At 47.3% G+C, this 25867-nt stretch overlaps 1 protein-coding gene across 3 annotated transcripts in view; it reads left to right on the top strand.

The window, feature by feature from the left end:
* The first annotated feature begins 11598 nt into the window (after window positions 1-11598).
* Window positions 11599-25867, top strand: part of TMLHE (trimethyllysine hydroxylase, epsilon) — a 47661-nt gene continuing 33392 nt past the window's right edge. For 2 of the 3 annotated variants that reach the window (XM_073360557.2, XM_073360561.2), the window contains exons 1-2: window positions 11599-11755; window positions 12632-12739. The gene's annotated coding sequence lies outside the window, so the exon portion shown is untranslated. Of the gene's footprint in view, window positions 11756-11874; window positions 12072-12631; window positions 12740-25867 lie in introns of those variants that run through there. The other variant, XM_073360558.1, reaches the window with a different exon arrangement.

The raw sequence follows: 25867 nt of genomic DNA on the forward strand, positions 1-25867 counted from the left end.
CGCAAAAAGAAAAGGAGTACTTGTGGCACCTTAGAGAGTAACCAATTTATTTGAGCATAAGCTTTCGTGAGCTACAGCTCACTTCAAATAAATTGGTTACTCTCTAAGGTGCCACAAGTACTCCTTTTCCATCTACACTGTGATTTTATAGCCCCATGAGCCCAAGTCAGCTGAGCTGGGCCAGCTGCAGGCCTTTGATTGCCGTGTAGATGCACCCCTAGAGGCCACCATACATCTCTCTGTGATAATCAACACAAGACTCTTGAGATACATGCCCCACATGTGGCTCCTTCTAGCCAGGCATCCCAGGATGTCCTGAGGCTGATGAATCATCTGCTACAGGAACAAAAGAGTTATTTAAAACCAAGCAGAGAGAGACACATACGCGCTTGTAGAGACGCACACATAGACGTGCTATTGGGGTCCAGGCCTTTAAGAGCTGAGACTCTGGTCAGGGCACTGTGATGCTCTTGTTGTTGTGCACAGCCAGTTGGAACAAGGCACAGCATAAAGCAGAGCTCTTGCAAGCACCGTAAGCACTGAGTGCTCACTGAACACACAGATATGAATTCAGTGCCTTGAAGAGGACCAGAATGCTCAAATTCTCTACCTAGAATGCCAGATCCCTGCAGAAGTCCTGGCTAGTCACTGTTCCCTGGTAGGTTTCAGAGTAACAGCTGTGTTAGTCTGTATTCGCAAAAAGAAAAGGAGGACTTGTGGCACCTTAGAGACTAACCAATTTATTAGAGCATAAGCTTTCGTGAGCTGTAGCTCACGAAAGCTTATGCTCTAATAAATTGGTTAGTCTCTAAGGTGCCACAAGTCCTCCTTTTCTTTTTGTTCCCTGGTATTAACTATTCAATAGTACTTATATTATTCTTTTTAATATTTGTGCTATTTGGTATCAACCCCATTAGGATCTGTGCCAGGAGCTGTACAAAGATGTGGGAAGACATGATCCCTGCCCTGAAAATGTTACAGTCTAAGAAGACAAATGACAAACAAGGGGTGGGAAGGGAAGGGCAGGTGAAATGGAAAATGATAGGTCTGGATTTTCATTATTATTATTATTGTAAATGGATAAAATAAGTGCTAGATAGCCCATCTTCTGATCAACCATAACATCTACACACTGGTACTATGTAATAAACTTGTCATACCCACAGCTGCATTTTCATTGTGCATTCATTACTTATGTAATATTATTGTTTATGTGCATCACCCTAGCATGTTGAAGCCCCAATCATAGACTGGGACCCTGTTGTGCTGTACAAACACACAACAAAAAGACGGTCCCTGGCCCAAGGAGCTTCCAGTAGCACCATCTCCTACTAAGCAGGGATCTGTGACTCTGTCTCAGTCTCTCTGTGCAGTTCTCTTTGATGACAAAGTTGGTCTTTGGAAGAAGCAGGTCGAATGCTGTTGGGCTATGGAAGGGTGGCTGCTAGGGCTCGCTAACACATGTGAGCATTGCAGGGAGCTGTGACAGCTGTGAATGAGAGAGCCAACAGGGAAAGGAAGGGATAGGTTAAGAAGATTCATGTACTGAGCCTCACACATTGAGCAATCAGTTGCTTCACACCAGCGGTGCAAATCTCAAGTTCTCAACTTCATGCCCCGCTTCAGCTTGACTGCATGTTGAAATACTTATGAGGCCAATGGGATGTCACCACTCCATGATATCATGAGACAACATGGCATTGCAGCATACCTACATGATGATACATCTCAATGCAGACCCATCATATTGCAATGTCTTAGCATTGTACCACAGGGTAACAATGTGCTATTGCAAAGGAAGGCTACTACCACCTTTGGGGAGGTGAAGGAGGGTAGGTCTTTTTCCTCGAGACACCCACTGAGATCCCCTTTCAGCCAGAGCATTCTGCAGTATAATTGCAAAGAATGCTGGAGCAAGAGAGAGAGAGGGCTGGAATGTTGGCCAAGTGTATGACGAGTGGGAAAAGGAGCAGGTAGTTAGGCTAGACAATGGACAGCAATTTGGGGTGGTGGGGGGGAGATTAATCCTAGGAACATGGGATTTGTCATTGTCCACAGGCTGGTTGGTAGATATCTCCTTCATAGCCATTAGCATGGACACACACTCTCTCTCTGGAATCAAGGGGCTGCAACAAATTCTCATGGATGCTGAAATACCTCAGCTCTGAGCTCACTCTGAGTGACTAACTTGTTTATCTCCTGTGGGAGCTGCTCTGCTGTAATCAAGCATTTGGGAAGCATTAGATCTCAGCCAGCTCCTCTCGAAGTTCCAGTCACATCCCCCTCCCCAAAGAACATACGCTAAAAATACAAAGCCCAATGACACATCACTGTGTTTTTTCTCCTAAAAGTAACTCATTGCTAATCACTCCATTACTTTACTACATCCTGTTGGATTAGCAGTAGAAATAGTTCGAAGACTCAGAACAAATGGCAGATGTCAGGGAAATCAGAGGCTTTTCGTAGAATTCACAGGCCTGAATTTCAGACATTAATACATGCAAGTTACTGCTATTGCATGTACAAAACAGGTATTGGTGAATGCAGAAGGTTAGTTATATGCATAAATGGCCATCTGTGCAAAAAAATGCCCAATTTGCAGGTGTAATCATAGTAACTGTGTGTTTCTGTTTAGATGCACAGTTGCATTTACTTTTTTGTTTGTGTAACTGCACGCATTTTTGAAAATCAGTCCCTATGCGTTTTTAATTTTCTTATTGCATGGTAAAGTAATTGCACAGTTAGCAGTAAGTTATTCATAGGGGGATAAAATTAATAGTAATGTTCTGCCTGAGAATAAGGGAGATCACATTCATAAGAGCTTTTGTAACTGTTCAGTTTTGTACTGTAAAGAGTCAGATTCTCAGCAGCTTTCAGCGCTATCATAGAATCATAGAGTCCAATCCCCTGCTCAAAGCAGGACCAACACCAACTAAATCATCCCAGCCAAGGCTTTGTCAAGCCGGATCTTAAAAACCTCTAAGGATGGAGATTCCACCACCTCCCTAGCTATGTCTCATGCCTATACCTTCTGTATCTACATGCAAGGCACTGAAAATGTACCTTATGAGTTGCACTAAAATCAGGCTAACAATTCTATTTTTCAAGTCACCTGATTTATTTAATATCAATGCAACAAAAGCTGATGATTTAAAAAACAAAGTTGTTAGGAACCAATTATGCAACCCTGCCATGAGTCCCAGATGTACAAATGTAGGGCTTACCAGCCTAGTTGCCTCAGCTGACTCGACTGTCAATCCAGGGTCTAAAGAGAGAGACAGGTGTCTCGGGTACTCTGGACCTAAACCATCAAGATCTTTATAGATCAAAGACAATAGCTTGAATTCCAGCTGGAAATAAACTAGAAGCCAGCTCAATCTAGACACCTCTGGTGTCGTGCATGCAAGAGGAGAGTTTAACTACTGGCCAGAACCCAGATACAGCAGATTATGTTTGTCTTCTCCTGACACATGAAGATAGAAAGAACAGCCAGTGTCACTACTACTATCTCGACTTCCAGAAGCAGATGGAGATTTAACAGGATCTCTAGGCTGTAAATTTTAGGCCCTGTCTACATACACAAGTTGTGCCAGTTTAACTACATCTATTTAAAACCACACCTTGGTTGAACTGGTGCAACTTTGTGTGTGGACCAGGTCTTAGTAACAACAGGCAGGCATATCCCCTCAGTTGAAAGGGCTGAGATTGCTTCACTGTCTCCTTGCTTTGGTTGCCTTTCCCAGCCTTTCATTATCATTTCTGTCAAAGCTGGGGTAAGCTTTCTCCAGCCAGTTCTCATCCAAACCTGCCTCTAGGCTAGACACAGGGAAAGATAAGTAACTAAACTGTGCAGACCCATGAAATAAAGATGCACAGCTGAGTACTAGCAGAATATTGATTATACTGCACTCCAACCCACCTAAAAAGAAAAGGAGTACTTGTGGCACCTTAGAGGCTAACAAATTTAGAGACCAAACCACCTATCGCCTTTTGCAACCTCATATACACATTGAGCAGGAGGGACACCCACAGGAAAAGAAGAGCAATACGTCTGCCTGCATCCTTTCCAAGAAAAATGAATGGACCTTGTCATAAATATAAAGGGAAGGGTAAACACCTTTAAAATCCCTCCTGGCCAGAGGAAAAATCCTCTCACCTGTAAAGGGTTAAGAAGCTAGGATAACCTCGCTGGCGCCTGACCAAAATGACCAATGAGGAGACAAGATACTTTCAAAAGCTGGGGGGAGGGAAAAACAAAGGGTCTGTCTGTGTGATGCTTTTGCTGGGGACAGAAGAGGAATGGAGTCTTAGAACTTAGTAAGTAATCTAGCTAGATATGCGTTAGATTATGATTTCTTTAAATGGCTGAGAAATTAAGCTACGCTGAATAGAATGGATATTCCGTCTGTGTGTCTTTTTGTAACTTAAGGTTTTGCCTAGAGGGATTCTCTATGTTTTGAATCTAATTCAATTGAATTAGAATCAACTTGAATCTAATACCTGTAAGGTATTTAACATCCTGATTTTACAGAGGTGATTCTTTTTTACTTTTTACTTCTCTTAAAATCTTTCTTTTCAGAAACTGAATGCTTTTTCATTGTTCTTAAGATCCAAGGGTTTGGGTCTGTGGTCACCTATGCAAACTGGTGAGGATTTTTACCAAACCTTCCCCAGGAAGTGGGGTGCAAGGGTTGGGAGGATTCTGGGGGGAAAGACGTTTCCAAACAACGCTTTCCTAATAAATAAACCCAGATAAACGTTTGGTGGTGGCAGTGGAAGTCCAAGGGTAAAATAGTTTGTACCTTGGGGAAGTTTTAACCTAAGCTGGTAAAAGTAAGCTTAGGAGGTTTTCATGCAGGTCCCCACATCTGTACCCTAGAGTTCAGAGTGGGGAAGGAACCTTGACAGACCTACTCAAGGGTGACTCTTTCTATTCCTGTTATGGTCTGTGGTGGATGGTATCACAGTCTAATGGAATCAACAGGTTTCAGAGTAGCAGCCGTGTTAGTCTGTATCCGTAAAAAGAAAAGGAGTACTTGTGGCACCTTAGAGACAAACAAATTTATCAGAGTATAAGCTTCCATGAGCTACAACTCACTTCATCGGACGCATACAGTGGATGTGTCATTACACAAAGTAAAACTATTTCCTCTTATTTCCCCTCCTACTGTTCTTGTAAACTGCTGGAAATGGCCCACCTTGATTATCACTACAAAAGGTTCCCGCCACACACACCCCACCCCTCTCTCCTGCTGGTAATAGCTCACCTTTCCTGATCACTCTTGTTACAGTCTGTATGGTAACATCCATTGTTTCATGTTCTCCGTGTATATAAAATCTCCCTACTATATTTTCCACTGTATGCATCCGATGAAGTGAGCTGTAGCTCATGAAAGCTTAAGCTCTAATAAATTTGTTAGTCTCTAAGGTGCCACCGGTATTCCTTTCCTTTTTTTTTTTTTAATGGAATCAACATTAACATTTGACCTTTGCCCATCGCCAGAAGGAGGTCATCACTGGCCAATGAGACCAGCATCACTTCTTTGTCATACTCATAGATATCATACTGGAAGGGTTAAGAAACTCTGAGACCTTCAGATGCTACCAGGGACACCTCATCCAATCCTTCTCTATGTTCTGTCCTATAAAAGGAAGACTAGAAATAGGGTGTTATAGGGGGAGACTGTTGGTTTTTTTGAGCATGAGCTTAACAGTCGATCATTAAGAGTTGCCCTCCCAAAGGGAGGTAAAGCCAATATGCACCAGTAATGGACACAATGTGTCTCCACTGGCTCTTGCCAACCAAGAAGGATATTGCTTCAGATCACAACTGGCAGTGTGAAGCTCTCCAGAACCCCAGTGACCGCAACTGGCCAGGAACCTTGGCAGAGAAGATGTCACTTTTGCCTCCACATTTCCACCACCATGGAAAGGACCAACCCAATTGGAATCTAAGCAATCATATCTATAATGTAGATATAAAACTCCTTATCAAGAAGAGCACTCAGGACTATTTCTGGGCAAAGACAACTGGGGTTCACTAGGTTGTCCACCATGCAGAACAGTGCCACTGATCAGGACTTAGGTAGAGGTGAAGGTGAAAAGGGAAAACCCCTTATTCACCTTCAGTTAGTGTGATATGTTAAAATGTGTTTATATCATGATCAGTGATGCTAACCTTCCCCTTTCCAGCTTTATCTATCACATTGCAGCTGTATACCAAGGAGACCTCTCAGGATGGGGCAGATGGAGGAGCATTTAGGAACCATCTCACTGAAAGGGGTGAACAGAAGAGAATCACAATGTCCACCTAACCATCTACAAAATTATCCATCAAGACAAGTTGTCATATGTGAAAGGAGGTTGGAGGTTTCAAACCTGGTTCCTCGTGGACATTTTTCCACATCAGAGAACTAATGCAGTTTAGCACAATTTTCTGTCCTTGCTCAAAACACACCTGATACTGAAAATAGGAAGCATTATAGATTAGTACTGGTAAAACTGTAAACGTCTCCAGGACTGGAATATCATACCTCAGGGAGAAGAAGACTGGAATATGCAGGAGGTCAGCAGTGAGGTGAATTTGCAGAGCTGGGAATGGGAGCCAGGACTGGAATAGACATGAATTAGCAGAGCTGTGTGGGAATCCATTATAAAATCATAGAATCATAGGACTAGAAGGGACCTTGAGAGATCATCTAGTCCAGTCCCTTGCACTCATGGCAGAACTAAGTATTATTTAGACCATCTCTCATTATACAAGTGAACACTTTGATTTCAACAAAATATATCTGGTCTCAGGAACATAGAATGAAGGATCAACAGGAAGAGACATCTCATTCTCTGGCTGTAGTATGCAGTCCACATATACATTCACTGTTTTGAACTTCTTTTGAATAGACAAAAAGGATTCAAGTCCAAAAATCCTTTGACAATGAGGCCCTCTAGTGGGCAGACAGAAAAGTCCCACAAATAGTTTGCATCGAGTTCATACATTAGGAAAAACTCATCTTGATTTATTTTAACTTTCTGGATCCAAAATATTCCTTTTATTTCTAGTCTTCCTTAACCAGTGTGCTACAATATCCATCTTTTCTTCCAGTTCCAAAGATTCTTTGTCTTACATTTCTTGAACTTTGATCTTAGCCCACAAATTCAACCATCTGAGAGAGCAAATCACCCTGTAGATTCCTCCAAGAAATATGATTCCCTTTTCTAAGTGAATTTGGTGCCAGATTCCCAGCTCTGGAGACTAAAGCTGTCGCTATAGTCACAGAACAGGCATACCAGGGGCTGGGCCAGTACAAGCATTCTTATTCATGCTGCAATATGTTGAGAAATGGGAGGAATTGCTGAGCTTGGACCATTTTAAAAATGTGAGAGCTGTGTCCTCAACCAGTCATAAGGCAAGTAAGTGCCATGAAGGAACCTCTCCTTGATACATCATGCAATCTCTTACCCGTTTATGATCTGAAACAATGAGAACCCAGAATAGAGAGTGCAGGCCAAAGAAATGCTGAGGTCCTTTGATACTATAATGGTCTTCTCCATGCCACCTCTCCCTTTGATATATGATTCACAGATTATTAAATTCAGCTAAGTTGTGCCCCATCATATCAGGTCTGAATTTGACCAAAGAATCTAGAGATGGAAAAAACCTGTTAGATCATCTAGTCACAAATCATCCTTCTTTCTCTTACTGAAGGTAAGGTTGGTACTACATCTGCTTTTCTCCCTTACCCCAATACTTCCCCAAGACTTTAAATAAATAATTGTTCTTTTCACAGTCATATGCTCTTCAGTTTGCAGACTGAGAAGTGCAGCAATTTACTATGAAATCCACCTGCAAGACCGAAATGTCTAAATGATCTAGATGTCTCCATGGTTATGTAAACATGCAGAGATGATTGGCAAGAGGGGAAAGGTGTAGGACTGTCTTAAATTCAGCCTGCAAGAGGTTTAGGAGAGTTTGATGCATATTGGACCCTTACTGTACATTCTGCCATGTGACATAATGCAAATACTATGATGTGGGGATGTGGCACTGTCACATGTGACACAGGGAGCCTGTGCTGTCATGCAAGACAAACACCGTGACAAAGAAGCTGGGGGAGCATGAAAGCAGCCCCCTGGCCATGTCCCCACCCTCTGGGCTTCCCGCCTGGCCCAGGGCAGGTGGAGGGTCTGTGCCCCTTCCCCACTCTGCCTCTTCCCACCCCTGCTCTGCCTCTTCCCCCAAGGCCCTGCCCACCCACTGCTCACTCCTCTCCACCCGCTCCCTCCAGGCCGCCCTGCCTGCCACTCACTCCTCTCCACCCCTGAGGCTCCCTCCACTGCTCCTCTCTGCCCCCTCCACGAGCTCCCCCAGCCGCTCGTTCCTCTCCACCCCTCCCCCGAAGCCCCCCACCTGTCACTTGCACCTCTCCACTGCCTCCTCCGAGGCCCCCGTCGCTCACTCTCCTCTGCCCTCTCCTGCCTTAAGGGTCTGTGATGGGGGGGAAAGGGAACAGAGAGGAGCGAGCGGCAGGCAGGAGCCTTGGGGGGAAGAAGTGGAATGAGGGCGGGAAGAGGCAGAGTTAGGGCGAGAAGAGGCAGAGCAAGGGCAGGCCTTGGGAAGAAGAGGCACAGAGTGGGCAGGGCCTCAGGGCAGAGTGAGGGCAGAACACAGGAAGAACCCTGGTCCAGATGCCACTGGCCTCCTTGGTTCTCCAGAACTTCCAGCGGTGGAACTCCAAAAGCAGCAGACTGGCACACTTGCATCTGGCATTTCTTGCCCTGTGTGGGGAGGCTAAGCCTCACCAAGCCTCTTAAACCTGCCGCCTATGTCTTCTCTTCTCCAGACTAAAGAAACCCAATTTTTCCAATCTTCCTTCAGAGGTCATGTTTTCTAGACCTTTAATCATTTTTGTTGCTCTTCTCTGGACTTTCTCCAATTTGTCCACATCTTTCCTGAAATGTGGTGCCCAGAGCTAGACACAATACTGCAGCTGAGGCCTTATCAGCACAGAGTAGAGAAGAAGAATTACTTCTTGTGTCTTGCTTACAACACTCCTGCTGATACATTCTGAAATGATGTTCATGTTTTTTGCAACAGTGTAATACTGTTGACTCATATTTAGCTTGTGATCCACTATGACCCCCAGATCCCTTTGTGCAGTACTCCTTCCCAGGCAGACATTTCCCATTCTGTATGTGTGCAACTGATTGTTCCTTCCTTAGTGGCATACTTTGCATTTGTCCTTATTGAATTTCATCCTATTTACTTCAGAACATTTTTCCCATTTGTCCAGATCATTTTGAATTTTAATCCTATCCTCCAAAGCACTTGCAACCTCTCCCAGCTTGTTATCGTCCACAAACTTTATAAGTGTACTCTCTATGCCATTATCTAAATCATTGCTGAAGATATTGAACAGAACCAGACACAGGACTGATCCCTGGGGGACCTCACTTGATATGCCCTTCCAGCTTGAGCTGTAGCTCATGAAAGCTTATGCTCAAATAAATTTGTTAGTCTCTAAGGTGCCACAAGTACTCCTTTGCTTCCAGCTTGACTGTGAACCACTGATGATTACTCTCTGGGAACGGTTTTCCAATCAGTTATGCACCCACCTTATAGTAGTCTCATCTAGGTTGCATTTCCCTTGTTTGTGTATGAGAAGGTCATGCGAGACAGTATCAGAAGCCTTACTAAAGTCAAGATATACCACATCTACCACTTCCCCCCATCCACAAAGCTTGTTACCCTGTCAAAGAAAGCTATTAGTTGGTTTGACATGATTTGTTCTTAGCAAATCCATACTGACTGTTACTTATCACCTATTATCTTCTAGGTGTCTGCAAATTGATTGCCCTAGCCCTGATCCCCCTCCCACCCTATGAACTCCTCAGTCCCAGTTCAGAGCCCACACCCCCAGCAGAGCCCTCACCTCCCCTGAACCCCAGCCCCCTTCCCCAGCACTGATCCCCCTCCTACCCACTGAACCCCTCGGTCTCAGTTGGAGCACCCTCCTGCACCCCAACCCCCTCATCCCCAGCCCCACCCCAGAGCCCACATGCCCAGCCAGAGCCATCACCCCCCCGCCAACCCCCTGCCCCAGCCCGGAATCCCCTTCCACACCCTGAAATGCTTATTTCTGGCCTCACACCAGAACATGCACCCCCAGCCCAGAGCCCATACCCCCTCCCACACCCCAACCCCTTGCCTCAGCCCAGAGTCCCCTCCCATACTCCGAACCCCTCGGCTCCACCCCCCATCCCAGAGCCCCCTCCTGCACCCCAAACCCCTGATCCCCAGCCCCACCCCAGAGCCCGCAGCCCCAGCTGGAGCCCTCACCCCCTCTGGCATCCCAACCCAGTTCCTTGGCCCGGAGCCCCCTCCCGCACCCTGAACTCCTCATTTCTGGCCTCACCCTGGAGGGTGGAGTGAGGGCAGGGCAGGGGTGGGGCAAGAGGGAGGAGGGATGAATTGCTCTGTCGCTCGGTCTCCCTACCCCCCACTCGCTCATTTTCACTGGGCTGGCTCAGGGGTACAAGGAGGGGGTGAGAGCTCTGGCTGGGGGTGCAAGCTCCAGGGTGGGGCCAGAAAGGAGGAGTTCAGGGTGTAGAAGGAGGCTCTGGGCTGATGCAGTGGCTTGGGATCTGGGAGGGGGTGAGGGTTCCAGCTGGGGATGAGGGCATTGGGGTGTAGGCGGTGGCTTCGGGCTGGGGCATTAAGAGTACAGGAGGGGGCTCCAGGCTGGTGCAGGGGGTTAGGGTATGGGTGGTGTGAGAGCTCCAGCTGGGGGTGCAGGCTCTGGCGTGGGGCTGGGGATGATGGATTTGGGGTATAGGAGGGTGCTCTGGGCTGGGACCAAGGGGTTCAGAGGGTGGAAGGGGGATCAGGGCTGGGGCAGGGGGTTGGGGCACAGGAGGGGGTCAGGGTGGAGGCTCCAACTGGTGCTTACCTCAGGTGGCTCTTGGAAGCAGTGGCATGTCCTCCCTCCAGCTCCTCCATGAAGGTGCAGCCAGGCAGCTCTGCATGCTGCCCCGTCTGCATACGTTGCCCCCACAGCTCCCACTGGCCACAGTTCCTGGCCAATGCAAGCTGCGGAGCTGGCGTTTAAGATGAGGGTAGCACACAGAGCCACCTGGCTGCCCTTACACGTAGGAGTTAGAGGAGGGCCATGCCACTGATTCCGGGAGCCGTGCAGAGCCACAGCAGGCAGGGAGCCTGCCTTAGTCCCTCTGCACGGTTGATCGGACTTTAAACAGCACGGTCAGTGATGCTGACCTGAGCCGCCAGGGTCCCTTTTTGACCAGGCATTCTGGTAGAAAACCGGACACCTGGCAACCCTGCATGCCAACTTCACATGTAACACAAATGCCACGACACAGGAACCACAACGTTGGAATGTGGCCCTGCCACACAAGGCCGACTCCACGGAGCCCATATGTAACCCGCCCTGGGCGGAGAGGAGCTCCGCCCCGCCCCGCCTCCCGCGGGGTCCGCTTCTGTAGCCAGGAGACCTCCCCCGCCGTCTCACAGCCGCTCTGTCCGGAGCCCGCGCTCTCTATGGTTAGGAAGGTGCCACGCCGCTCTGTCCAGAACCCGCATGTTCTATGGTTAGGAGGCCTTCTTTCACCCTCCAGCACCGCTCTGGCAGCTGCTCTCGATGGTTCGCAGGCCTCACTCTTGGGCGGGACCCCGCGGGAGGCGGGGCGGAGCGGAGCCGTTGTCAGGGGGGACCCATCTGTGCTTCGGACTGCCTGGCAGGTGACTTGAGTGCAGGGCGGCTGGAGGGGGGCTGTGTTTGAGGGAAGCTGGGGATGGCCGGAGGGGGGGCTGTGGTTTGGGGGGCGGCCGGAGGGGGGGGCGCTGTGTTTGGCGGCGTGGCCTCTGGACCCAGCAATCCTGCGGGCAGGATTGAAAGCCCTGATGAGCCTGATCCGGTCTGTGGGCTGTAGTTTGCCCTCCCCTGCTATAGTGAGATAATTACTCCATAATAGCTCTGCTGGTCAATTTTCCTGTGTAGACAAATCCTTAGTGAACGTTAAAATAAATTGTGTAAATGGGCCTACAAAAATCTAAGGTGATCAGAATTTGTAAATATCTTATTCTTGTTTTTATCTTTTATTAGTAGGGAGATTTCCTTTAAGTTTATCCAGAACTTGCTAATGCCTCTTTTGGGTTCTTTTCTTATTAGTTGGTTTCGTTCCCCTTGCTAATAAAGGCCTGTTTAGTTGCACAATTACCTGACTACTGGCTCATCAAGGATGTATAAGTTGCTTCTGCTGCCTCATTCGTGTTACAACTCTATTCTTCTCCTATGAATAGGCTTAACTTCCTAGTATATAACAGTAGTTGAGCATTCTTGGAGATGAGAATAGCTCCTCCCAAGTGTCAATTTCATTACTCCCTGCTTACCACCTTAACAGTAATCTAGGACCAGGTAGGCTTCTTCATCTGAAAATTCAGTTGCTGGTGAATCTCATTTTCTGTTCTTCCTGCTTCACTGTTACAAGTAGGGTGGTTTCAAATATAAGGGCAACTGTATCTTTTGTGTTTGAGAACTCTCAAATCTTTTGCATGTGTTAACTGAGCTGCCTACCTAAACTCAGTACCCTTCCTTCTTTTTTTTTTTTTTTAAAGTTCCAATTTGGATATCTTGGGACAATCATAGGAGCAGTTCCAGGCATCTCCAAAGACACATCTGGAGTTTTCGCTGTCTAGCAAGAGCCACATAAATGTATTAAAAATGTGAGTAATATACTTTCAGATAACAATTTGAGCTGTTCAGCTTCTGAGCAGTTAAATGCAATTAATCTGTCTGTCTAAGCTGTTTTCAGATGTTAAATGTCCAACTGCATAGCCATGATTGAATCCAGGCCACTTTTCCCTGCTAAGTGCATAAAACCGGGTCTGCGAGCTCTGGATGTGGCAGTCAAAGTCCCTCCTGCTTCTCTTGCATCTTGACAATATTTTCTCCCTCAAACAAACAGATTTGTTTTTTGTTTTGTTTTTTTTTAAAAGTTGATGCACAAACCTCAGTAGGCTTCTGAGCAGTGGGGAAGCATATGATTCGAAGGGGTTATTTTAATAGCATTCATGATAAGATTCATGTGCAAATCTCTCAAACTCAGCTACCTTTTGGACATTGAATTGTACTAGTCCTGTCTTACCTTTGAGTTGTCTCAAGTTTTAGATATCCTCTACAAATCTTGCTGTTAAGCAGCCCCCATTGGAAAGTGGGTCTAGAAGTCTAGCAGGTTTTGGTGCAACTGAAACCTGTTCCACTTCAGATATATGGGTATAAGTCTTTGAAATGAAGCCCATTGTGTTCATAAGAGTTGGGAAGCAATTTAACAAAGTGTGGTGTTTGCTAATTTAAAAGCTGATGTCAGATAACAATGCTCTTTTTTAAATCCTGTTTGGTTTTGTTATCAATTCTTCCAGCTATTGTATAGTATATCTTAACCATAAATCTCGTTTGTGCTTTACTCTTTTTCAGCTTCTATGATTCTGAGGCCCAGCTCTCTGTACCTGGGCTTCAGCTGAAAACAAAATCTCTACTACTTTTCTCTTTGAAATCATATCTTCTCCCACTTTGTTTGTTGGTGACATAAGCATACTTCACAGTAATCGAATTTTCTCTAAGGGCAACTGTATCTTTAAGGAAGGAACCAGAGGCAGCAAGACCCATCCCATTTATACTTGATTTACTCTTGAACTACTTGGCATACAGGCCAGGTCTACACTAGAAACTTTTGCCAGTATAGTAACATAAGTATGGGGTGGGTTATTTTACAACAATTCTATACCAACAAAAGCCCTAGTGTAGATGCAGTTGTGCTGGCAAAAAGCTGCTCTTGCTGGTATAGCATAATTAATTGGATGAACCAATGTAATCTATACCAGCAAAAACTGCAACTACGCTAAGAGAATTTGCCAGTATAACTATCCTGGCAAATGTTTTTTAGTGTAGACTAGGCCTACATTTCTTTGCTCTAAATTTCATTCACCTCGTCTATATGGGAATGTAGTGAGGCGATGACTCACGAGTGTGGCACCTCCTGCTGGTCATCTCCAGAATTAGCTCTTTCTGGCCCAGAGTGCCCTCTGCAGGCCGGTGTCTTGCCTGCCGCTGGTCCCATGTCCCTTCCAGACTCCAGAGCCTCTTTATCTCAGGGTTCTGCCCCAGCAGTGCCCCCACACTCTCTGGGTATCTCCTCCCAGGGGAACCCCCAACCCTCTAAACCCACCTTGCCTCAGTGGCTACTGCCAGTCGTCATCTAACCCCCACTCACTGGGGAAGACTTCAGTGTAATGGCCACTCATCATTGGCAAGGGGTTAGGACCAGCTGCCTCCACCTGTTCCCAGGCTGCCCCTCTGCAGCCCCAGTACCTTTCTGGGCCTTTACCAAGGTCTGCAGCCTGGGGGTTTACCAGGTGGGAGCTGCCCTTGCCCTTTTTCACTCAGGCACCTTCAGCTCCTAGGCAGCCAGGTCCTTCTTTTTCCACAGCTAGAGATAGACTCCTAAGCTTCTGGCCCACAGCCCTCTTATCAGGGCAGCTGGGCCCTAATTAAGCTGGCCACACCTATGGTCAGCTACTCAGTCAGCTTCCCCAGCTGTTCTTAATCCCTTTTACGCAGCTACAGCCCTCTCTAGGGCTGCTTTTAACCCTTCCAGGGCTGGAGCGGGGTCACCACCCCGCTACAGGGAACTTGATAAATGAATTGGAAGTTAGCTTGGTTTCATTCTAGTGTCTGTAAATACCTCTATGTAACTTCATAGAGCAGTGCTGGATGAATTATATTAGATATCCTGATATACCACACATGGCATCAATACGCTTTTAAGTAATGGACAAGCACCAGTGTTCTGAGGCTTCTGTAAATACTCCTTGTATGTCCCTCTCTTATAAGGGATGAAGGGAGTTAAGAGATACAGAAAATGTGGGTGTGAAAAATCTGTCTTATTAGCTGGCAGCATTCTTTCTCAGATATTGGAAGGGTTTAGTTTGGGGTGGGAGGGGGGGAGAGGGAAATGTTGAAGGATGGATTAACACATGTACCTGCACAAACAAGAGGAGATATTGAAGATGTTTTGGATGTGAAAAGTAACTTCTGAGTTTCTAGGCAAAAGTGCATATTGCTAATATGGACCAGAAAGGGGTCTGATTTCAGAATTATTGCAGACCAACAGCTTTTAGTTGAGTCAACGAATGAGATCATGTCACTTACACATCTGATTTCAGATAGTGACAATTGTGGCAGGGAAGAAAAAATTCCCCTTGAAAGATTTCATTCTATATAGTTGGGAGGGAGAAAATATTTACAGTAAACCAAATGTGTTCAGAATCCAAATGAACCATCACCTCTTCATTAATGAGCAAGAGATGGAATAGTAGGGGTTAGCTTTTTTTTTCAACATTCCCTAGTCCATGGCATGATACAAAACCCCCTTCAGGGTGTCGTGGAAAAATTAACCACTCATTGTATTTGGATCAGAACAAGCCTGAAGCTCCTTTATTGATTACAAGCGCAGGGGGGGTAACAGCTCTAAGTAGCTGCCCCCCGAAGCAAAGCGCACACAGCTTTTTAAAGCTTAAAACCACAAGCAAATTACACATACTTCCATATTAATTACCTTATTTGGAATACATTGCAAAATTATCACTGGTCAAAAGCAAAAACAAGCGTTTCCCCCACTAGGCCCTTCCTGTTGTTCACTGTCTGTTCTTTTGCAGTCAGTGACCTTTCTAACACAACTGTTGTGGTTATATATTTCATAAGCTTGTCTATTGCAAATTTGTTCTGTCTGGGACTTTTCCATCCTGCCCCTTCATGCCCCTTATGCACAGAAAACCATTGTTCTGTTTTGGGGACTTTCCACTGTGCCTTCTCCTACCCCTTGACAAACATAAGCAAGCAGGATCTCAGTTTACGGCCTGCAGGCAAGCTTGACCAAAGTCAGGGCCTTAACCTGAGTTTTATGTCCTGTGAATTTTCCCTCACAAGGGTATAGATATTTGCTCATTATATTTGCTCTCATTCTCATTTTCAGTGTATTCCCATATTTTATATAGCCCTCTCTCTCAGAAAAATTACACACCTTAATTCCTCTTCTTATTTTAGTGCTTGCACATGTCCATTCCTATTTAGGTGTGTGCATGTCCCAACCACAGCTGTCAGAAATTTTTCCCCTAGTGGTATCTGTCAGCTCAGCTTTAGTGCCCCCCTGGTGCCGCACACTCATAGCGCCGGTATAAGGGGGCCCCGCCGATTCATCACTCCTCAGTTCCTTCTTACCACCCGTGACGACTGTTCAGAACATCCCTTTCTTTGCCTTGGCAAAGAGTTTTTGGCGGTTGTCCTTAATTGGCTATTTGTATATAGTTATCTATAGTTAGTTGTAGTGTTTTTTAAATAGGTAGTTTTAGTAGATTCTTAGTAAGTTAAGGTTAGCAGGGCACCTCTCCATGTCTGGAAAGGAGGTCCCGGCACCAGTGCCTGCCTCATTTCATGGGGTTCAAGGCATGCTCCTCCTGTGGGAATCATAGAATATCAGGGTTGGAAGGGACCTCAGGAGGTCATCTAGTCCAACCCCCTGCTCAAAAGCAGGACCCATACCCAATTAAATCATCCCAGCCAGGGCTTTGTCAAGCCTGACCTTAAAAACGTCTAAGGAAGGAGATTCCACCACCTCCCTAGGCAACGCATTCCAGTGTTTCACCACCCTCCTAGTGAAAAAGTTTTTCCTAATATCCAACCTGAACCTCCCCCCCTGCAACTTGAGACCATTACTCCTTGTCCTGTCCTCTTCCACCACTGAGAATAGTCTAGAACCATCCTCCCTGGAACTACCTCTCAGGTAGTTGAAAGCAGCTATCAAATCCCCCCTCATTCTTCTCTTCTGCAGACTAAACAATCCCAGTTCCCTCAGCCTCTCCTCATAACTCATGTGTTCCAGACCCCTAATCATTTTTGTTGCCCTTCGCTGGACTCTCTCCAATTTATCCACATCCTTCTTGTAGTGTGGGGCCCAAAACTGGACACAGTACTCCAGATGAGGCCTCACCAATGTCGAATAGAGGGGGACGATCACGTCCCTCGATCTGCTATGCCCCTACTTATACATCCCAAAATGCCATTGGCCTTCTTGGCAACAAGGGCACACTGCTGGCTCATATCCAGCTTCTCGTCCACTGTCACCCCTAGGTCCTTTTCCGCAGAACTGCTGCCTAGCCATTCTGTCCCTAGTCTGTAGCTGTGCATTGGGTTCTTCCGTCCTAAGTGCAGGACTCTGCACTTATCCTTATTGAACCTCATCAGATTTCTTTTGGCCCAATCCTCCAATTTGTCTAGGTCTCTCTGTATCCTATCCCTGCCCTCCAATGTGTCTACCACTCCTCCCAGTTTAGTATCATCCACAAATTTGCTGAGAGTGCAATCCACACCATCCTCCAGATCATTTATGAAGATATTGAACAAAACCGGCCCCAGGACCGACCCCTGGGGCACTCCACTTGACACCGGCTGCCAACTAGACATGGAGCCATTGATCACTACCCGTTGAGCCCGACAATTAGCCAACTTTCTACCCACCTTATGGTGCATTCATCCAGCCCATACTTCCTTAACTTGCTGACAAGAATACTGTGGGAGACCGTGTCAAAAGCTTTGCTGAAGTCAAAATACAATACATCCACTGCTTTCCCTTCATCCACAGAACCAGTAATCTCATCATAGAAGGCGATTAGATTAGTCAGGCATGACCTTCCCTTGGTGAATCCATGCTGACTGTTCCTGATCACTTTCCTCTCATGTAAGTGCTTCAGGATTGATTCTTTGAGGACCTGCTCCATGATTTTTCCGGGGACTGAAGTGAGGTTTACTGGCCTGTAGTTCCCAGGATCCTCCTTCTTCCCTTTTTTAAAGATTGGCACTACATTAGCCTTTTTCCAGTCATCCGGGACTTCCCCGGTTCGCCACGAGTTTTCAAAGATAATGGCCAATGGCTCTGCAATCACAGCCGCCAGTTCCTTTAGCACTCTCGGATGCAACTCATCTGGCCCCATGGACTTGTGCACGTCCAGTTTTTCTAAATAGTCCCTAACCACCTCTTTCTCCACAGAGGGCTGGCCATCTATTCCCCATGTTGTGATGCCCAGCACAGCAGTCTGGGAGCTGACCTTGTTCGTGAAGACAGAGGCAAAAAAATCATTGAGTACATTAGTTTTTTCCACATCCTCCGTCACTAGGTTGCCTCCCTCATTCATTAAGGGGCCCACACTTTCCTTGGCTTTCTTCTTGTTGCCAACATACCTGAAGAAACCCTTCTTGTTACTCTTGACATCTCTTGCTAGCTGCAGCTCCAGGTGCGATTTGGCCCTCCTAATTTCATTCCTACATGCCCGAGCAATATTTTTATACTCTTCCCTGGTCATATGTCCAACCTTCCACTTCTTGTAAGCTTCTTTTTTATGCTTAAGATCTGCTAGGATTTCACCGTTAAGCCAAGCTGGTCGCCTGCCATATTTACTATTTTTTCGACACATCGGGATGGTTTGTCCCTGTAACCTCAACAGGGATTCCTTGAAATACAGCCAGCTCTCCTGGACTCCTTTCCCCTTCATGTTAGTCGCCCAGGTGATCCTACCCATCCGTTCCCTGAGGGAGTCGAAGTCTGCTTTCCTGAAGTCCAGGGTCCGTATCCTGCTGCTTACCTTTCTTCCCTGTGTCAGGATCCTGAACTCAACCAACTCATGGTCACTGCCTCCCAGATTCCCATCCACTTTTGCTTCCCCTACTAATTCTTCCCGGTTTGTGAGCAGCAGGTCAAGAAAAGCTCCCTCCCTAGTTGGCTCCTCTAGCACTTGCACCAGGAAATTGTCCCCTACGCTTTCCAAAAACTTGCTGGATTGTCTATGCACCGCTGTACTGCTCTCCCAGCAGATATCAGGAAAATTAAAGTCGCCCATGAGAACCAGGGTATGCGATCTAGTAGCTTCTGCGAGCTGCCAGAAGAAAGCCTCATCCACCTCATCCCCCTGGTCCGGTGGTCTATAGCAGACTCCCACCACTACATCACTCCTGTTGCTCACACTTCTAAACTTAATCCAGAGACACTCAGGTTTTTCTGCAGTATCGTACTGGAGCTCTGAGCATTCATACTGCTCCCTTACATACAGTGCTACTCCCCCACCTTTTCTGCCCTGCCTGTCCTTCCTGAACAGTTTATAACCATCCATGACAGTACTCCAGTCATGTGAGTTATCCCACCAAGTCTCTGTTATTCCAATCACGTCATAATTCCTTGACATCACCAGGACCTCCAGTTCTCCCTGCTTGTTTCCAAGGCTTTGTGCATTCGTATATAAGCACTTGAGATAATCTGCTGATCGCCCCTCATTCTCAGTATGAGGCAGGAGCCCTCCCCTCACAGACATTCCTGCCTGTGCTTCCTCCCGGTATCCCGCTTTCCCACTTACCTCAGGGCTTTGGTCTCCTTCCCCCGGTGAACCTAGTTTAAAGCCCTCCTCACTAGGTTAGCTAGCCTGCTCGCAAAGATGCTCTTCCCTCTCTTCGTAAGGTGGAGCCCGTCTCTGCCCAGCACTCCTCCTTCATGGAACACCATCCCATGGTCAAAGAATCCAAAGGCTTCTCTCCAACACCACCTGTGTAGCCATTCGTTGACTTCCACTATTTGGCGGTCCCTACCCAGGCCTTTTCCTTCCACGGGGAGGATGGACAAGAACACCACCTGCGCCTCAAACTCCTTTATCCTTCTTCCCAGAGCCACGTAGTCCGCAGTGATCCGCTCAAGGTCATTCTTGGCAGTATCATTGGTGCCCACGTGGAGAAGCAGGAAGGGGTAGCGATCAGAGGGCTTGATGAGTCTCGGCAGTCTCTCCATCACATCGCGAATCTTAGCCCCCGGCAAGCAGCAGACTTCTCGGTTTTCCCGGTCAGGGCGGCACATAGATGACTCAGTCTCCCGGAGGAGAGAGTCCCCGACCACCACCACCCGCCTCGTTCTCTTGGGAGTGGTGTCGTGGAACCCCCCCATCTCAGGACAGCGCATCTCATGCCTTCCAACCAGCGGAGTCTCCTTCTGCTTTCTCCCCCCAGACGTATCATCTGGTCCACTCTCCGCAACGGTACCTGTGGAGAGAACATGAAAGCGGTTAGTTACCTGTGTCCGCGTTGCTGGAACTCGGACATTCCCCCTTCTTCTTCTGGAGGTCACATGTTGCCAAGCTTCTTCACTGGCCTCTTGGCTCTGCTGTGCAACCTGCTCTAAATCTTTAGAGCTTTGTGCCCGTAGAAGCATATCCTGACTTTTGTCCAGAAAATCCTCCGTTTTCGTATGCAACGCAGGGTCGTTATCTGTTGCTCCAGACCTTCAATCTTCTCTTCCAGTATGGAGACCAGCTTGCACTTTGTACACACAGTCACTTCTGTCCTGTGGAAGAAAGACAAACATGGCACATCCAGTGCAGGTCACAATAGCTGAACCCCTCCCTTCCATACCACCTTCTTACTATGAGCTTCCTCAGAGAAGTTGGCAAGATGTAAGCCTCACTGGGCTCACTCCAGGCGAACTCCCAGGCAAACTCCTGCTGTGTGCTGCTCTGCTGTCCCCCGCTGCTCAGCTGGTTCGCCGCCGCTCGAAGCCTATGCCCAACAGTGACCCACACTTGAGACAACTAAAGTGCTTGGGAAAAGGCCATAGAAAAGACCTCTGCCAGATTTGTCAGGAGTTCAAACCCCAAACATAGAAGGACCGGGCAACGAGACTTAAAGTTCTCCCTATGGAGGCCACGCTGAGACCTGTCTCGGAACCGAGATTGGACTCAGCGCTGAGCACATCAGCATCTGTGCAGAGTGCACTGCCAACTGCTAGAGGCCCATGGCGCCACTCCCCAAAGAAGAGGCACTTCAGGCATCACAACAAGAGCTGTCCACTGGCACCAGAGAGCAACAGCAAGGGAGATAGGGATGCGATGAGACCCAGGATGGTCCACTTTCCCGCAACGGCAACCAGCCCCAACAAACATGCCGGTGCCACAGACTCTACAAAAGGAGCTGCACACTGTGCCGACCAATTTGCGGTCCCTTTAATGATAGAGGTGTATGCGGCAGCCAGGGACCTTTTGACTCTGCCGGTACTGGGATCCCCTGGCGGCACCAGGAAACATTGAGGTTTCCACCATTGAGAGACCCTTCTCTAGAAGGAAACCACCTCTGATTGCCTCCCCTCCAGCTTCACTGCGGCACTGTTCACCAGCACCGGGAGGGTCGGCAATGCTGTGGGGACCACACTTCGTATGCCTCTTCCTCCCTGGGGTCAGATTCAGGCACCTATTCCGAGTACCAACAGAACCGTCGGCGCTACAGCCACCACTCCTCATGACTATTGGTGAGTTCCGGAGCTACAGCGGCGATGAATGCCTGGCCTATAGACCTATGGGGGATGAAACCCATGCAATGGCCATTCTAGAATGCATGGGTTTCCCCTGGGCCAGGGCACCAGTTTGCGGTGCTCTTTCTTGGTCCGGTTGGAGACTGTGGCACCACCGTGATGAGAGACGCTGGAACCGACCAGTACCAAGGCAGGAGCTGCACACAGTACCAAACACGGCATGGGCCTGGGCTTGCAACCTGGTACATACCCTGGCGTGTTTGGTAACTGGTACCGAACAGCCGGCTCAGGCATCCCAAGTAGAGGAGACAATGGAAGAAAGGACAGCTTTTCATGCCCCTTCCTCTGTGATGTTCCCCTCTGGTGTTATCTGGACTGGTGATCTGCTAGGTCACTCCAGTCCTTGTTCTCTGGGAGCCAGCCTTACCCTGCTCTGCTGTGAGAACCCCCACTCCTGGGCTGTTCACGCACAGCCTCTGGGATATAAGCTGCTCCCAGCTACTTGTAACTGAATGACACTAGCCAATACCTCCAGTCCCAGAGACAACCCTAGGAACCTCCGTCTTGCAGTGTCCAGTTATGCCTGCTGGATGCTGCAAGCTTATATGAGTTTATCAATTTCACAAAGAAATTGATATGTACCAGGCTTGTTCTCCCAAGGGGAGCCTCTGACATGCTTCAAAGCAAACGCATTGCTTCAGGTAGAATAAACAAACAGATTTTAAGTGATTATAAGTCAAAGCACAAGAAGTCAAGAATTGATTGAATTGATTGATCCATCATTGAAGATTTTTAAGAGCAGGTTAGACAAACACCTGTCAGGAATGGTCTAGATAATACCTAGTCCTGCCATGAGTGCAGGGGACTGGACTAGACGACCTCTCGAGGTCCCTTCCAGTCCTATGATTCTACGAAACTCTCTCTCCAAATATCTGTTTTGACAGTCCAATGCACTCTGCTTTGCTCAATATAGGACCCAATTATCAAACTTCTCCAGGTCTCTTCCAGTCCCATGATTCTATGATATAGCTCAAGTTTCTAAGACAGACCTGTCACATACATGCATTTATAACAACACACAGATGTCACTGCAAAACTCCACAGCCTGGAAACTGGAGAGCTGAAGGTTCCACTCTATTCGACATTGGTGAGGTCTCATCTGGAGTACTGTGTCCAGTTTTGGGCCCCACACTACAAGAAGGATGTGGAAAAATTGGAAAACGTCCAGCGGAGGGCAACAAAAATGATTAGGGGACTGGAACACATGACTTATGAGGAGAGACTGAGGGAACTGGGATTGTTTAGTCTGCGGAAGAGAAGAATGAGGGGGGATTTGATAGCTGCTTTCAACTACCTGAAAGGGGGTTCCAAAGAGGATGGCTCTAGACTGTTCTCAGTGGTAGTGGATGACAGAACAAGGAGTAATGGTCTCAAGTTGCAGTGGGGGAGGTTTAGGTTGGATATTAGGAAAACTTTTTCACTAAGAGGGTGGTGAAACACTGGAATGTGTTACCTAGGGAGGTGGTGGAATCTCCTTCGTTGGAATTTTTTAAGGTCAGGCTTGACAAAGCCCTGGCTGGGATGATTTAGTTGGGGATTGGTCCTGCTTTGAACAGGGGGTTGGACTAGATGACCTTGTGAGGTCCCTTCCAACCCTGATATTCTATGATTCTATGATTTGGTCAATTGAAAGTGTTAAGATCAGCTTTGATTGCATTTTGCTTTTATTTCATTGTCCTTACAAACTTAGATGCTTCTCACCACAGGCTGGCTGGTTGCTCTTCAGCCAGGCTCTCCCCTTTGATCAGTGCTTCAGTCGCTTGGTGTGGTGTCTGTAGATGTAGGTGGAAGAGAGAGGAAGAGCAGGGCAAACATCTGTTCCTTTTATCATGTCCTTTCCTCCCCCTTGGTTTTGTGTCTCCCCCCCTTCAGAGTCAGGTGAGCATTACTGAGTCTCTCTAAGCTAAGCAAGGTTGAGCAATTCCCGTGGTGTGGCCTCATGCAGGTGAGTCATTGCATTGTAGCTTCCTTGCTGGACAATGGCTGTTGATGGGTTGTTTGATGCCTTGCCTGGGCATTGGTTACTTTCCTTGCTGTTGCCTCTGGGGAGCAAATATCCTGCTGTTTCCCTCAACTTACAGCATGTTTTAGTGACAACCATACTACACAATTCTCATAACTTCATACACATTAATGATATACATATATGGATAGAGAAATGACTTTCAGGAGATCATAACCTTTCCCCGATACCTTACAAGGCATGCTTTATATGTAAAATTACAATTATATGAAAATTAGGAATATGGGGGTTACAGCCCGCTCCCCGAACATATAGAATGTCACATCCTACTCTTCACTGGATGACGATCTTATAGCAAAGAGGGCTTCCCCTTCCCGCCCCTAATGATTTAAGAACCCCCAGGACTTGCTAAAGCAGGTGGCTATTTTATCAGCATCAGGGCCTGCAAAAGTTGTGCTGCCACTGCGATGAGGCAATAATGAAGCCGATTAAAGTCCTGTGTCAGACGCCTGCCTCCCTCCCACCCACAGCCAAGAGAATGGAGCACAAATATTTCATTCCAGCTCAGGGCTGTGAATTATTACTTTCTCATCCCTCGCCGGGATTTCTCATGGTGGTGGTGGCCAACGAGAGGGACCAGCAAGGACAGATGGATCATGTGCAGAGAGCAAAGGAACCAAAGAAGTTAGACTTACTTGGCAGAAAAGCATACTCGATGGGGGTGGGGAGGGCTCCAATTTTGCATAGCAACCCAGCAAGCATTGCTGGATCGCTATGACTTTAACATGTGGGAGTCAATGGGCAGATTTAAAGTGAAACTCCCTCAAGACAACCAGCAGGAGTTTTCAGCAATGGTGGACGAGGGCAAGACAATTGCCAGGGCTTCCCTGCAAGTGGTCTTGGATGCTGCTGATTCTGCAGCTAGATCCATGGCCATGGTGGTTACCATGAGAAGGAGCTCTTGTTTGTGAGAAGCTGGCTTTCCTCAGGAGGTCCAGAAGACACTGCATGCAGGAATTGCCCTTTGAAGGCTCTTTGCTCTTTTCAGATGCTAGGCTTCATGGCCTTAAAGATTCTAAGTCCACATTAAAATCTCTAGGGCTACATAACCTGTCTCAGCCTAGAAGGCAATACAGACCCCAGCAGTTAAGCGCTATTACACCCAGGAGCCTAGCCATGACCAGAGAAGAAGGAGTAGGGGATTCAGTAGAAGACCACCTCCACCCTCCTCCATCACAGGACCTTCTTAATTGGGCCCACACTGCTCACACAACTCGAGACACTCATTTTGACAAGATTCTTGAGGATGACATCCAACCCCCCCAATCTCAGGATCCATTCCCTATCTTTTCTGACTGCCTTACCCACTTCCTCAAGGCCTGGAAATGGGTTACTTCTGACTGCTGGGTTTTAAACACAGTAGAATTGGGATGTGGTTAGATGTTTGTCTGCGTTTGTTCTCCCTGTGTGCTGTCCCAGCTCTGTGCAGATAGTTGACACAGCAGATCTCGAGCGAACTGCCCAAAGACCACAAAATCTGTTAAGGTACGAAGGCACCCGGCCAGGTTTATTGTTGATGAAGCACGGTGCTAGTATCACGCAGACTCTACCGGACCACTAATACATGTATGCCCGTGACAATGGACACAGCTCAGTCAGTGATGGGACTTTCCACTGCCCCGTAAGCTGGCCAAAGACACTCCCTCTGAGATACATCTTTATACACCAATTCAAACAAGTTACATAGTACCCCTGATATACCAGGGTGCCACCCGTTGCCTTGTACATGTTGGTTTGATCAAAACATCTCCATCCATCATGCTGTCATCCTGACCTTTTCTTTAGGATGGGTCAGTGTGTTCCTGTTATCTTTGGGGAATGTGCTGGTATCAAGGTGTTCTGGTACCACCCTTCTGGAATGTGCTTGTGTAAGTACTCTGTGCCCAGTGCTTCTTAGGAATATGCGTTTTGCAATATTAGCCCTGTGCTTGCCAAATTCTGTGACCAGGATCTGGCTCTTGCTCACAACCTGACTATGCTTCAGCAAAGTTTGACCGTTACTTTAGTTCAGGCCTCTGATACAAGACCTTATGTTTCAGGTCCTCTTCTTGCTACACAGGGTATACCCTCCAGTTTCTTTCTACGTTCTCCCCCACCCCTTCCCAGTCCCTCTTCAGGGACCCTTCTCATGAGCCTCTGCTAGAGCAGAAGGTGCAGTCCCTCCTTTGAATGGAGCTATGGAAGAGGTTCCACATCAGCTAAGAGGAAAGAGGTTCTATTCCAGTTACTTCCTGATTCCCAAAGCCAAGGGAGGCCTGAGGCCGAGCCTAGACCTGCACAAACTCAATCGTTACCTCAAAAAGCTAACATTCTGGATGGTCTCTTTGGCATCCATCATTCTGTTGCTGGATCCAGGGGACTGGTATGCTGCCCTCG

This window comes from Lepidochelys kempii, chromosome 9 (genome assembly GCF_965140285.1).
Source record: "Lepidochelys kempii isolate rLepKem1 chromosome 9, rLepKem1.hap1, whole genome shotgun sequence".
Classification (NCBI taxonomy): Eukaryota; Metazoa; Chordata; order Testudines; family Cheloniidae; genus Lepidochelys; species Lepidochelys kempii.